The sequence below is a fragment of the Mirounga leonina genome, unplaced genomic scaffold (assembly GCF_011800145.1).
Source record: "Mirounga leonina isolate KUSES-001 unplaced genomic scaffold, KU_Mleo_1.0 Mir_151, whole genome shotgun sequence".
In the NCBI taxonomy this organism is placed as follows: domain Eukaryota; kingdom Metazoa; phylum Chordata; class Mammalia; order Carnivora; family Phocidae; genus Mirounga; species Mirounga leonina.
This window is the reverse complement of record NW_023270377.1, coordinates 52,796,413-52,811,432: the sequence shown is the minus strand read 5'-3', so window position 1 is coordinate 52,811,432 and position 15,020 is coordinate 52,796,413. Positions and strand designations below refer to the sequence as shown.

General features: G+C 38.9%; 1 protein-coding gene across 3 annotated transcripts in view; it reads right to left on the bottom strand.

The window, feature by feature from the left end:
- The window catches only part of CCDC141 (coiled-coil domain containing 141), a 210,969-nt gene that overhangs the window by 175,326 nt on the left and 20,623 nt on the right, over nt 1–15,020 (bottom strand). The gene's annotated exons all lie outside the window — the stretch shown is intronic.

Sequence of the window (15,020 nt, the reverse complement as noted above, 5' to 3'; positions counted from 1 at the left end):
AAAAATATATAAAAATGAAAAATGAAATAAAATCTTACAAATATGTTAAACTGGATGGAACTCAATAACAATAAGTATATACTAGGGCTGTCTTGGGCATCTGGGTTTATATCGTCGTCCATATTTATTTTTTATGTGAGTTTCATGTTATTTGTCTTCCTCTACTAGATTGTAAACTTCAGCAGGGCAGTGACTTTTGTCTGTTTTGTTCATTGTTGAATTCCAAGAGCTTAGATCAGTGCTCGCATATGTAATATATTCAGTCAAAATCTGTTGAATGAGACAAGTAGAACAGTAGATCCATTGCTTTAGCATGTATGGGCAATAACTTATGGTGATAGATGAAATGATGCTCAGTCTCAGATCCCGATTATGAGAATTATCATAATCATACCACAACACCTTTTTATCTGCTACCTTTCCATTTGATCTTGTGTTTCATTTACCCAAATAATTGCAGGCACACAGTTACTCTGTTGCTTTCATAAGTTCTAAGTAAACAAAAAATGCTTTGTTAGAGTTGAAGTATAACAGCAATGTAAAGCACAAAAATAATTTTTAAAATATAAAGTTCTATTGTATTTAAAGAATAATTATATTTATTTTAAAAAGTTGAAACAATGTAGTTCAAATGTGTAACTAATATAGCCCTTAATCTATTTCACAGTGATGGGAAGATAATTTAAATAGATAAGACATGAGAAAATAGCCTTATGTCCATTAGCAAAATGACTTTCTTGTTATTACGATCACTTATAATTCAAAGAGTTCCATAGAAAACACCTGTGTGTGTCAATACAAATATGTATTTTGTTCTATTCAATTATATACGGAGTCCAGCTAAAATCCAAAAGTATAATTTTACCTAATTTTGTCCTTACCCCTCTATGTCAGTTATGTGACATCCCCCACCAGGTGCCACAGTGCTCCTCGGGGCTGATGCACACCACCATCGCCAGGGGACCAAAGGATCGCCACACTAGAAAACTCCACATTGGCACCAGACTAGACATAGGTCACACTTCCTCACTGGGGACCAGGACATCCCCATCGTTGGCTGTGAGGTGACAGCACTTTTCATGGAATCAGGTCTATACTTCTAGACAGAATGAGTCTTGAGTGCTCAGCAAGTGCCAGGAGGCCTCATGATACAGAACAGTGGAAAGATCATGACAAACTGGATTTTAATCAGAGTGGAAGTCCCAGCTCAGCCAGTTACCACCTCTGAGCAAGTTATCAAACCTCTCAGTTTCCTCACCTGTAAAGGGAGTCCATACCACATTGTCAGCAAAAATGAGACAATGTATATGAAAGCAGTTTCCAAAGTAAATATGTACGCTACATGATTATTCTAACCTAGTTGTTGTATTGGTATTTTATGGAAATATATCAGCAGTATAGCCCAGTTATATGCAATACTTGTTTTATTTCTATAGGCTGCAACATTTCCTGATGTCAGACAGATTAGCCATAAATGTTGGTGGAATAAATAAATAAACAGATGGTGTGATTTCAAGGGTATGAAGAAACCCTGATATTCATGATAAACCTTTGTTCACATGCTCGCCAATATCAACAACTATATTAGCAGAGAATATTTGTTTTAATTTAAGACTTTTACTTTTGTAAAAAGGTTCATATTATCTCTCCCCCTATTCCCCTATACTTTTTTTTATTAACATATCATGTATTATTTGTTTCAGGGGTACAGGTCTGTGATTCATCAATCTTACACAATTCACAGTGCTCACCATAGCCCATACCCTCCCCAATGTCCATCACCCAGCCACCCCATCCCACCCACCCCCCTCCACTCCAGCGACCCTCAGTTTGTTTCCTGAGATTAAGAGTCTCTTATGGTTTGTCTCCCTCTCTGGTTTCATCTTGTTTCATTTTTCTCTCCCTTCCCCTATGATCCTCTGTCTTCTTTCTCAAATTCTTCATATCAGCAAGATCATATGATAATTGTCTTTCTCTGATTGACTTACTTTGCTTAGCATAATACCCTCTAGTTCTATCCACGTCGTTGCAAATGGCAAGATTTCAATTTTTGATGACTGCATTATATATATCTCTCTATATCTATATCTATATCTATATATATATCTCACATCTTCTATATCCATTCATCCATTGATGTACATTTGGGCTCTTTCTATAGTTTGGCTATTGTGGACATTGCTGCTATAAATATTGGGGTGCAGGTGCCCCTTCGGATCACTACCTTTGTATCTTTGGGGCAATCCTGGGTCATAGGGTAGCTCTATTTTCAACTTTTTGAGGACTGGACTCCACACTGTTCTCCAGAGTGGCTGCACCAGCTCGCATTCCCACCAACAGTGTAGGATCTCCTACACCTTTAAAGAGCATCTAGCCTAGGTGTCAACCACAGACCAGAAAACCTTTAGGGCCAAAGGAGATAGAGGACGAGGAAAGAGGGAGCCACTGGCAATATGTACCGGGATGGGAAGGTGCTTGTTCCACTACTTGTATTTGAGTGAAGAACAGTTTATTAATTATTTGAAAGAATGATTCTCTGATGGTAGAATTTTTGGTGGTAGAAACTGCCTGGATGGGAAGGGCATGGACATGTGAGGGCAAAAGTACCCTCTAAGTACCCCCCAAATCGTACTCTCAGTGGGCCCCATCATTTGCTGTCTGAGATCTTAGGCAACTGCTCTGAGTCTCAGTTTTCACATCTAGAAAATTGGCATGATAAGAATGCTTTCCTCAAAATAGTGCCGTGAGGACAAAATGAGATGATGCGTGTAAAGTGCCTGGCCACTGTTCTGTCCTCCACAAAAGTCAGGAACTATTAGCATCATCGTCATTCCTAATGATAATTAAAATGTGAGATAATAAGTGCTCTGGAAAGTACATACTTCCTTTCCACGCATTCTATCATTATAGGTTATACCCTCTTCTGTAAATCATACTTTGAATTTTAGTTTATACATACAGTATGGAAGCAAAATGGATTTCTGGCTTAAAATATTTTTCTGATGCAAGAGAAATGAACGTGTCACCACCTAATTCTGGCTGTGAACAGCTACCTGCACCTGCCTGTTTCATGGTGTTTTCACCCTGCTCTATTTGTTTGGGCTGCCCCTAATCCAAACCGGCACACAAACGGCACAACCAGATTCTGGTTGGCTTCCAGTCTGAGAAGGAAGCGGCAGCTAATGGGCTGCTAAAAACCCCGTGGGCCACAGCTGTCCCGAGTGAAAATAGCCTCTAACTAAAAGCTAGACCACAGCCCTCATTTAATGAAGAATTCTTGTGACAACTCTAACTTCCAGGTGTTTCCATGCTAAAACCAAGTCAGTAAAATATCAGATGATTCTGTTGTAACTAGGAAATGTCAGTAACATAAGCAATGACAGAAAGAGGCAAGATTAAGAAAACCAACTTGGGAAATTCTGACATTGTATTGAATCAGTCAATTTGGATTTTAAAAAGTAAGTTTTTTAGGGGGCAAGGGGGGTCACTTTTCACACCAGAGCCATTTACTAAGTCACCATAAAATCCATTCACAATAAAAATGCCAGAACAACCTTTACCTTTCAAAGTTACAACTTAGTCTCTTTATAATTAAATGTAAATGGAACCAGATATTTTCTTTCTTTCTTTTTTTTTAGAGAGAGAGCATGAGCAAATATGGGGCAGGGGGTGGGGGGGGAGAGGCAGAAGGCGAGGGGAAGAGAATATTAAACAGGCCCCATGCCCAGCACACAGCACAATCTCACCACCCTGGGATCATGACCTGAGCAGAAACCAAGAGTCAGATGCCCAACCGACTGAGCCATCCAGGTGCCCTGGAACCAGATATTTTCTTTTCCTTAATTTACTGCCAAACAGCTGTTGAAAAAAAAAGATTTCTTTCTCATAGATGCAATAAAAGATGGAATTTTCAAACAGATGTTTAAGTGCACCCAAAAAGTTCTATTACATTATTTTTCATAACTGTGTTTTCTTAATTTTTCCTTCTTGGGCATTTTGCATATAAATGACTTTTCCATGCCAGCTCTGTGAAATGAAGTAAATAATGTAATTAGAAATAATATACAGGTGCATGGATTAGATTATTAATGGTGGTTTCTGTTGTTTGAGGAAGTTTTCTGTACCCTTGGATTTGTTTAGATTTACTACCTTTCCTTAAGAGCTCTGTGGCCTTTTATGTTACTGAAAAAACAGAGTTCTGAAGGCTTATCGAGAGTGCCATTGTGCATTTTACTGGGGAACTTGAACTCCACCATGCTTGAGTTAAAAACAAAAACAGTAACAAAGAGAATGACACATTCCCTAAAACTTGATGAAAGCTAGAACATTGGGAAGTTTTTGTACCAAACAGGAGGATAAATAAATATGACTATTAAGCTAGCATTTGTACACAGGATGAAGCCAAAGTGGAGGAAAAACAGTTACTTCTGGCTTAAAGAGTCAGCCCTCCCCCGTGTCCCAGAAACTTTTCTTCTCACACTGCTTACTCCCATAGCCCCATATTTCAAGGTTGACCTTAAATTCCACCTTCACCAAGAAACCACTCTAGCTAAATTAATTTCTCTTTTCCCCTGAATTTGCCTATCAACATTTTTCATCTGGGGACTTAATAAATCATCCAGTGCCTTGAGGCTGTGATTTCACTGTTCTTTAATTGCTCCATGGATCTACCAGGGTCATACATTATAAATTGTTGGAGGCCGAGGATGTCCCTCACATTTCTTTCATGTCTCTCTACTCCCCAAAGCCAAGCATAGAGTTAGGAACACAGTAGACAGGGAAGCTAGCCTGGTAGAGCAGAACCATCTTGATGCTGCTGTGACTTGGTTACCGCAAATCCTCTAAGATCCACAGCCATAATGTTGATAAGAAATTATTGAGTGGTTCTTTTCAGTCGGCTGAGAAGTTACTCATACCATCCCTGTAACCTTCCTGAGCGAGTGGGATTTTATGGTACAGCTAATGGCCGATGGTCATGTGGCATGCCCAGCATAGGGACAGCACAGAGGCACGCTGCTGGAGTTGGGAGTTCAGCTCCACTGCTTCCTAGCTTTGTAGCAAATGACTTGTGTGTGCATTAGTTTTCCCATCTGTAAAAATAATAATAGTTAACAATCATTCAACACTATGTATGAAGCCCTGTTCTAAATTCTTTCACTGTTTTAACCCCTGAGGTAGGCACTATTATTATCCCCATTTTATAGATGAAGATAATGAGACAGAGAGAATAAGTAACTTTCCCAGAGCTACAAAACCACACAGGAAAATTGGGATTCATATTCAGGAAAGCTGGGCTTATGCATTCAAGTTCTAAGGTGCACTGCCTCTCATAAAATTTATATCATATGGGGGTGCCTGGGTGGCTCAGTCGTTAAATGTCTGCCTTCGGTTCAGGTCATGATCCCAGGGTCCTGGGATCGAGCCCCATGTCACGCTCCCTGCTCTGTGGGAAGCCTGCTTCTCCCACTCCCCCTGCTGTGTTCCCTCTCTTGCTGTGCCTCTCTCTGTCAAATAAATAAATAAAATATTTTTTAAAAATTTATATCACATGGTTATGTAAAGGATTAAACTAATTAATACACCTAAAACATTTAATATATTTAATTTGTTAAATATTGAATTTTAAAAAGTGGTTGACACATAGCACACACTCAACAAAAGTTCACTGTATTATGTTTACATCTAGGTCATAATTTAGGCTCTAAAACTTTTTTTTTTTTTTTGAGAGGAGGAGAGAGAGAGAGAGGGATACAGGGAGAGAGAGAATCTCAAGCAGGCTCCACGCCCAGTGTGGAGCCTGATGTGGGGCTTGATCCACGATCCTGAGATCATAACCTGAGCAGAAACCAAGAATTGGACACTTCATTGACTGAGCTGCCCAGGCACCCCAAGGCTCCAAAACTCTTACATGAATTTAGACAAAAATTATCCATATAATAACTGAATATGTGCCAACACAATCTCTGCCTAGAGGGAAGCTTACACTCTAATGAGAACTGCATACATATGTAAAAAAAAATTAAGCAAACCAGTGTTAAAAGTGACACTAAATGATAGGAAGAGCCCAGGAGAGCTGCAGGTAGCAAACTGCCCTATTCACAGGGAGTCTTTTCTCATAGGGGTCTACATAGCTCCTTTTAACAGGTATCTAAGACAACTCTGGTGTAATTTACTCATAAACTACACTTTAACATATTCATTATATAGGCTGTGCTTGAACAAGTACCACATTAGGGTATGAGACTGTACTTCTATAAGTACAGAGGTGCTGAGAAGCACAGTGGAAACACATGGAGAGAGAGAGACGGGCCTAAGATGGGGCCGGAGCTTAGGGGACACTTCTCGGAGGAGGGGGACTTAGCATTCCAAGATGAGGATATCAATAATTTACTCAGAAACTCATCCTCCAGCTCAGTTAAAAGAAGAGTAATGACACAAATCAGAAAAACTAACAGTATTAATATTTTATCAGTTCCACTATGTTCTCTAAGGAGCCCAAATGTTCTGTACATTAATAATTGAGTCTCCTTAAAACCTTCAGAACCATTGTGAGCAAGAAGAGCACGGTGTGTGAATACCATTTAAATAATCACTATTCCATTTTTTTTTTTACTCACAGTCCTTTTATGCATGTTTTTTTGTTAGTTCAGAGATAAATGGTTCCTGAAGATATGTAATAAATACATGTACTCATTCCTTCCCTGCCTAATTTATTCACTCATTCTATAAATATTTATTGAATATATAATCCAAGCACAGTACTAGGCCCTAGGGACAAAAATATGATCAAAGTCTAATGAAGAAGACAAAAATGAAACATAAAAGGGCTTTCCATGAAGCAGATCCAAAGTAGAGATAGATAGGCTACAAATTACAGAAGGGATTCAGAGGAGGACGTGGTCAATAGCATAAATGGGGAGCACTCCAGAAAGCTTTCAGAGAGCAATAATAATCTCCTCACAGTCAAGTCTAATGGCAAATTCCTCAAATATGCTGCTGCTTCTAAGCACTATTCAATACTTCTGTCTTGAAATTCCCTTTCCCCCAAACTTTTGTTTGCCTGAATATGTTTGCCTCTAACTTTCCATGGCTTTTTCTCAATTCCATTGACAGCACCTCTGTTCAAGCACTTTAATGTGGTTGTTTAATGGTAGTCGTTTCTTTTGATTTGAGCCAGAGCCTCTTATTCCTCATTGTGCCTCAGAATTACTGCAAAAAAACTCAAAAACATACAGGTGTCCCAGCCTTCCTTTGATTCTTCAGCTTTGGGACCTAGATATATGAGTCCTGTGTTTTCTCTTTAAGTCCCAAGTGATTCCAGCCAGGTTTAGAACCAGCTAATGAGGCCTTCCTTCCTCTTACTGTTGCATATGGAGATTGTTCATTTTCACCATTCTCTCTCAATGGCTTCCTGAACTGCCTAGGGTTCTGGGCCTGGAAACAGTCATCAGGCTAACAACTGGAATAGGAAGTGGCCATCCCAGTCTTCTCCATCCAGGATACCCTAAGATCAAATCCACCATGACCATGTGGAATCTCAAAACTGCCTCATACTCCTCTTATCACTCATGTAAGACCTTCTGTTCATCTATCCTCTTTGTAATCTTCCTCTTACTGTGCCCTTATCCTTCCAAACTTCACAATTATATCTCATGGAAATTCAGATTCATAGTAAACAAACTCCACTAATTCTCACACTCCACTACTTAAGTGAAAGTTGCCCATTTCTCCCAACCCTGATCTCTCCCATCCTAACAAAAACTTCCCAGTCAGCATCACCTTCTTGCTTCAGTCAAATTTATTGGAGAAATGGCCTATTCTTGCTATTTCTGATTCTTCTCTTCCCATTTGTTTATTAAATAACTGCAAGTTGGTGTCCAGCATCACTATTCCCTGAAACTAACAAATGATATCACTAACTTCTAATCTGTCAAATATAAAGAACATTCTAATTCAAAATGGCACCTCTTTTGCAATTATGAAATAATTATCCTACAAGTTTTAAGGTTTCTTTTCTTATCCTACAAGTTTTAAGGTTTAGGATTATCACTGACTTTTACCTTATTCTTTATGTAAAATAAATTATCTGATTCTATAATATTTTATAATTTATGAATTCATCAAAGGATAGTTCTACTATACATAATATATGATGTTATTACAACAAAAACTTTCAAGTTTAATTCTCTTTACTCTTACACTCAGAATTCTATTCTAAGTTCCATTGTCTAGTAAAAGCTTCCATATACGTCTTTTAACTCCAGTGATTTTCCATCTGAGTCCACGCTGCTTAATGTTATAAAGGTAACCTTTCTCAGACTAAATTTTTATCAAATCTTTCCCCTGCTCTAAGAACCTTTGCTTGGCCACAATCAAATCTAACTGTGTAGCCCAACATGTACTGACTGCCTTCCAGCCCAATCTTCATCCACTCTACCAGTTTAGCCTCATCTCTTGACATTTCCTGGCAGGGTTCTTCACATACATGCATCTCTTTCTTATACTTGTTTCAACAGTTTTGTTAACACCTTTCTCTGATGTGAATGCCATTTTGACTCTCAATTCTTAGCCGTCACTTCCTTCGAGATCCAAATAAATATTCTCTTCAATTGGGCTGATGGAACTCTTGGATGAGTCATCTGTCAGCACTTTGTATAAAGTTTTCCATATATCATCTGTCAATGGCTGTGTTTTGAATATTAATCCTACCTCTTTAAATAAATTGGAGTCCCACTGTGGGACTTGGGCAAAATTTGTTTTATCATCTGTTAAATGTGAATATTTCCTACCTCACAAAGTTGATGTGAGCATTAAATACCTAATGTATCTGTTATGATGGCTGGCACATCATAATCATTAAATAGTAACCATTACTGCATCTGCAACTGTTTCAAGAGGTAGGAATTTCTCTTCATTTTGTACCATTTCACACCCACAACACTTTGTGCACCCAATTCTGAGGTATATACACAAAGGAGGTCCTATAGCTATATATTTGGTTACTAAGTTAATGATAAAAGTTCTAGTAACTATGGGAAAATTCCATTTTCAAATTTAGCTAGTTTTTTGTAGAAGTATAACCTGATCTCTACTGATGAAAATGAACTGGTCAGGATGGAAATTTCAGGATTGAAAATGTCGTTTAGTATTCCTATGTTTACTTAATCTTTTCTGCAAGCCAGTTTTAAGTCTCAGGTAATACAGGAAGTTTTTTTGTTCTTGGAAGAAAAAAAAAATCCAGAATGTATAATTCTTTGTCTTCCTAATCTTGATTAATTATTTAACACTTTTTCCAGGTGGGTGGCTTAGTTCTGGAATGTAGGCTTTACCAAAGACTTCAATCTTAAACCTCTTTTATATAAGTAACAATATACAGACCATGATTCTTTCTTTTTCAAGCCCAAAACATTAACTGACAATAGAAATTGGTAGATCACTTGGTTATTAAAGATCAGGGATAGGGAAGCCTGAGTGGCTCAGTCAGTTAAGCATCTGCCTTCGGCTTAGGTCATGATCCCAGGGTCCTGGGATCAAGCCCTGCATCAGGTTCTATGCTCAGTGGGGAGCCTGCTTCTCCTTCTCCTTCTGCCTGCTGCTCCCCCTGCTTGTGCTCTCTCTCTGTCTGTCAAATAAATAAATAAAATCTTAAAAAAAAATCAGGGATAGCTCTGATGGACATAGATGCAAAAAAGTCTCAACAAAAAAATTAACAAACTGAATTCAATAATACATTTAATGGATCATACACCATGATCAAATGGAATCTATTCCAGGGATACAAGGCTGGTTCAACACCCATATATCAGTCATGAAATAGTTTCATGAAAAGATGATCAATATCATTAATCATCAGGGAAATGCAAATCAAAACCAATGAGATATCACGAGATATCACCTCACACCTGTTAGAATGGCTATTATTAAAGACAAGAAATAAAAAGAGTTGACACAGATGAGGAAAAAAGGGAACACTTGTGTACTGTTGGTGAGCATGTATATTGATATAGCCACTATGGAGGTTCCTCAAAAAGTTGAAAATAGAGCTACCATATGATCCAGCAATTGCACTACTGGGTATTTTCCCCAAAGATACAAATGTAGGGATCTGAAGGGGTACATGCACCCCAATGTTTATAGCAGCAATGTCCACAAGAGCCAAACTATGGAAAGAGCCAAGATGTCCATCAACAGATGAATGGATAAAGAAGATGTGGTATATATATACAATGGAATATTATGCAGCCATCAAAAGGAATGAAATCTTGCCATTTGCAACGACATGGATGGAACTGGAGGGTATTATGCTGAGCAAAATAAGTCAATCAGAGAAAGACATGTATCATATGACCTCACTGATATGAGGAATTCTTAATCTCAGGAAACAAACTGAGGGTTGCTGGAGTGGTGGGGGGGTGGGAGGAATGGGGTGGTTGGGTGATAAACATCAGGGAGAGTATGTGCTATGGTGAGCGCTGTGAATTGTGTAAGACTGTTGAATCACAGACCTGTACCTCTGAAACAAATAATACATTATATGTTAAAAAAAAAAAAAAAAAAGAGGAAGAAGAAGATAGCAGGAGGGAAAGAATGAAGGGGGGAAATTGGAGGGGGAGACGAACCATGAGAGACTATGGACTCTGAGAAACAAACTGAGAGTTCGAGAGGGGAAGGGGAGTGGGGGGATGGGTTAGCCTGGTGATGGGTATTAAAGAGGGCACGTTCTGCATGGAGCACTGGGTGTTATATGCAAACAATGAATCATGGAACACTACATCAAAAACTAATGATGTAAAAAAACCCAAAAAACTAATGATGTAATGTATGGTGATTAACATAACATAAAAAAAAAAAGAACTACCAGGGGCGCCTGGGTGGTTCAGTTGGTTAAGCATCTGACTCTCCGTTCCAGCTCTGGTCATGTTTTCAGGGTCATGACCTCAGGGTTGTGAGATTGAGCCCCAAGTTGGGCTCCATGCTCAGTGTGGAGTCTGCTTGTCCCTCTCCCTCCCCTCTACTCTTCCCCTTCTGCTCCTCCCCCAGGCCACATGCTCTTTCTCTCTCAAATAAATAAATAAAATCCTTAAAAATAAATAAAATAAAATAAAATAAAATAAAATAGAACTATCATATGATCCAGCAATTTCACTTAAGTCTAAAAAGGCCATCATCTACAAACATAAAAGAAAGCTAGTCACAAGTGAAATATTTATAAATGAATTAAGCAGTATAAAGAAAAAATCTTAAGTTAGTCCAAGTTTTACTAATATCCTAATGGAAGCACATTACTGCTTTGTGTCATATATTCATCACTCAAATACAAAATATACATTCTTTAATGATCTGCTAACCAACATTAAGCAAAATTAACCAAGGCATAGTAACAGAATCCTTTTGGCTAATTTTAGAATCTGGATTGCATTTGGTCTCCCACATTATTATCATCATTAAGCTCAGAAGTTCACTGAGCAATATTTGAGCAATGAAAAAACAATGAACAGCAAATTAATTACATATAAAATTATTAATGAAATATGCAATAATGCTTCCAGAACTCACAACCAAACAATTCACAGTTTAATTACTGCCTTCCACTGTCAGCCTTTAAAACTGGATTAATACAAGGTTTTCTTTTCATTGTTTCAAAATGCCCGATGCGGGGCTCCATCCCAGGACCCTGGGATCATGACCTGAGCCGAAGGCAGCCGCTTAACTGACTGAGCCACCCAGGCGCCCCGTAAGGCAAGTTTTAATAAGACTTTTAGCTTTACTAGTAATATATTTTGACTATTTCTCATGCACTCATTTTTAGCTAAGTAAATGGAAATAGGAGAAAAATAAGTATTCCCTGAGTCAGAAATTTAGTCGGAATCAGGGAACCAATAGATTTATAAGTCAAATCAGAGGTGAAATTTAGTATTCTATACTCAAAAGGGTCATTCTTCCCTGGATGCTAATATTGTATACGTAACAATACAGGAGCCAGTAGCCGGAAGTTCATTTGGTTTGTAAATTCCTTTGGACAATTGCAATGTTGTTAGTTACAAGACAGATGCTGAGGAGAATATCCTCAGCAACATCCTTAACGTCCTTCCAATTCCTCTTTCCTCTGAGAACCACTTAGGAATGTAATGTCAAAAGCAGCCATAGGCAAATCTTTACCTGACTTAAATCTCTCTCCCCTTTCCCAAATTTCTTCCTTCTCGTTAGAAATAATTTGAGTATGGTTTGAGAATCTAGATGCCTTTTGGGAGTTAATGCTTTTTCCACATGATTATGTTTTCACCACTGAAAATAGGGAAATTATTTTTTCTCTGGACATTCCACTGGAATTAAGTACTATACTGCTGAAAGGAAAATAATATCTTCAGGGTATGGACATTACCAACATTAGGAAAATCTCATAAAAGTTCTGTTTCCAGAAATTTCTCTTTTAATCTAAATTACTGGGGTTTGAGATAATTTTCAATGGAGGCAGAACATTGCTTTTCTATCAAATTAAATATCCAAATTCCTCTGATCTATTAATTATTAACAGAACATTTATACCACTTCTTCTTTTAAAAGCAGCAGGTATATACATATATCATTGCATTTTCCCCCCAAATTTCCATTTTTAGGTGTTTGAGGGTAACTGCTTTTATCATAATTTTTCAAATGAAGAACCTGAAACCAGAGAGGCTAACTGCTATGCTCAAATTAGAGTAGACTCGGCGCTGAACCCTACACCCTCTCAAACACCCCTTACACAGCATTTATCTTTATAATTAGAACAAATTGCAGGGCCCTGTGCATAGGAAAAGGACTGGAATGAACATTAAATATTAAATATTATTGGCTTTTTGAACTACTAATGTTCTTATCATTCAAAAAGCTCATATTAAAACTAACTTGGATCCAACAACTTTGTGCTACAGCTTAAGTTGTGCCCTCACTGACAGTGTAATAGCTAATAAATTGGTTAAATTCATGATCTATACATCTGCAATATGGAATTTACCTTTTTATTATTTTTTAATCTTTTTTTTAAGATTTTATTTATTTATCTGACAGAGAGAGCCAGAGAGCACAAGCAGAGGGAACAGGAGAGGGAGAGGGAAAAGCAGATTCCCTGCTGAGCAGGGACCCACCGCCCCCCACCCCCTTCCCTGCCCCCCGGCCACCATGACCTGAGCCGAAGGTGACTGCTTAACCAACTGAGTCACCCAGGCGCCCCACCTTTTTATTTTAAAAAGTCTTTTGTCAGCAAATCTGGAACAGACTTCGGACTCCTTGATTTCTTTTTTTTAATCAATAACATTGGAGGATGATGCTACTACTTCAAATTTCTTTGGGGGGTGGGTGGCTAAGTTGCTAGTGATAGGTGGGGTCGAGGAGGGTATGAGAGATGGACAGAAAGAGGTCATGGCTAGAGGCCTACGTGAAGCCAAAAGGCCTTTTTACCAGAGACCTCATGTTCTTAGATCCATGTACAGAGAGGGAGAATGGCTCCATGATCCCATGGCACCTTATAGTAAGATCCACAATAGATATGGAGCTTTGATTAATCTTCTCCCTTCATTTTACAGTTTAAAAGCCTGAAGTCCAGAAGGCTAGTCCATAGCCAGAAGACTGGCATAAAAGGACAACAGGACTTTACATTCTGAACCACAAGCATCTTGTGAGGATGGATCCTGTTAAATGGAAAGCCCTTTTCCTTCCCCCCACCCCCACCCCACTGAGCTCCTGGATTGATTTAGGTATGCAAATTTAAGCATTTAAGCATAGTTGCTGTAGAGCCAAAGTGCTTTGCCTGAGACAGCATTCCCCCTGGAGTTGTGTGGCCCTGGACAGGCATAGGGTTGGGAGAAAGAGGGAGCCTGAAAGACCCATACTTCTGTGAGCTTCCCCACCACTCACATTTCATTAGTAGACCTGCAAATGCTGGCTGGGCATGAAGTGTTAGTGGAAACAGGGGAAGGGATGTAGTTTCAAGTCCAAGTTAGCTTTAGCACAAACAGTTGGCAGGTATAGAAGAAGGAGCTGGGGACACAGGAGATCATGAGAAAGTAAACCTCTAGGGATGAGCAGGAATTTTGAGGAAGTATTGGGTTTCCACAATTCATGGAATTCAGTTTATTTGTGTAGAGGCCGCAGTCAGACTTTGAGTTTTTAGCTGAATTACACTAGTTAATGGTATAATTAGTGCTAAAAACATAGATCTTTTGATTCCTGGTTCAATGCTCTTTCACATCATAATGTGTTCTTTTCTTATATACAAAGGACTTCCTGGTGGCCAGGGATTTCTACTTTGAAAGATGGCCCAGAGCCCAGAGCAAGGAGTTGCCCAAACAGGAGAATAAATTCTGGATTCTAATGGCTCCCTCCTTCAGTTCTAATTCTTTCTTCAACTTTCCAGTCTGATATACCCAATTACTTTTACTACTGCCCAATCAGAAAACCACTGTCCATATATATCAGATACAGTTTAGATCTGCTTCTAAATCTAGGAAGCAAGTATACAATCCAGCCTAGGATGTTCAAAGAAGCCAGTAATATTAAAGGACTAAAAACAGAGTCATTGCCGGCTGCCTAATCAAACCTCTTTGATCTTAGTGAAGCCATTCATTTACCTACAAGCGTTCTTACTCACATGGCTGGCTGCATCCCTGGGCTCTGTTCTTAGAAGGGTTTAAACTTGGGGTTTAAAGTGACTCTGCCTGTCACTGTTTTGAAATTTTTAATAATTTGATTTCTAAATTTGTGTTTTGTAAGTAAAGTCCAATGGGACAACAGAGGAAGTGCTGGGGGATTGGTGCTTTATCTCACATGGAGCCCTGCCTCCCAGAGAGTCTCTGCTATCCTGTCTGCTCCCCTACCCTTGTTCAGTGACCTCTGCCATCTGCCCTGCTGGGGTCAGGGCACAGCTAGGGAAAGGCTGGGGTCAGGCCCACACCCTGTGACTGAGCCATGGCCGGGGCCCAGAGCCTGTGAGGGTACGCACTGGGCCAGAATGTATCCTAGGCCTGAAGGAACTAGACATT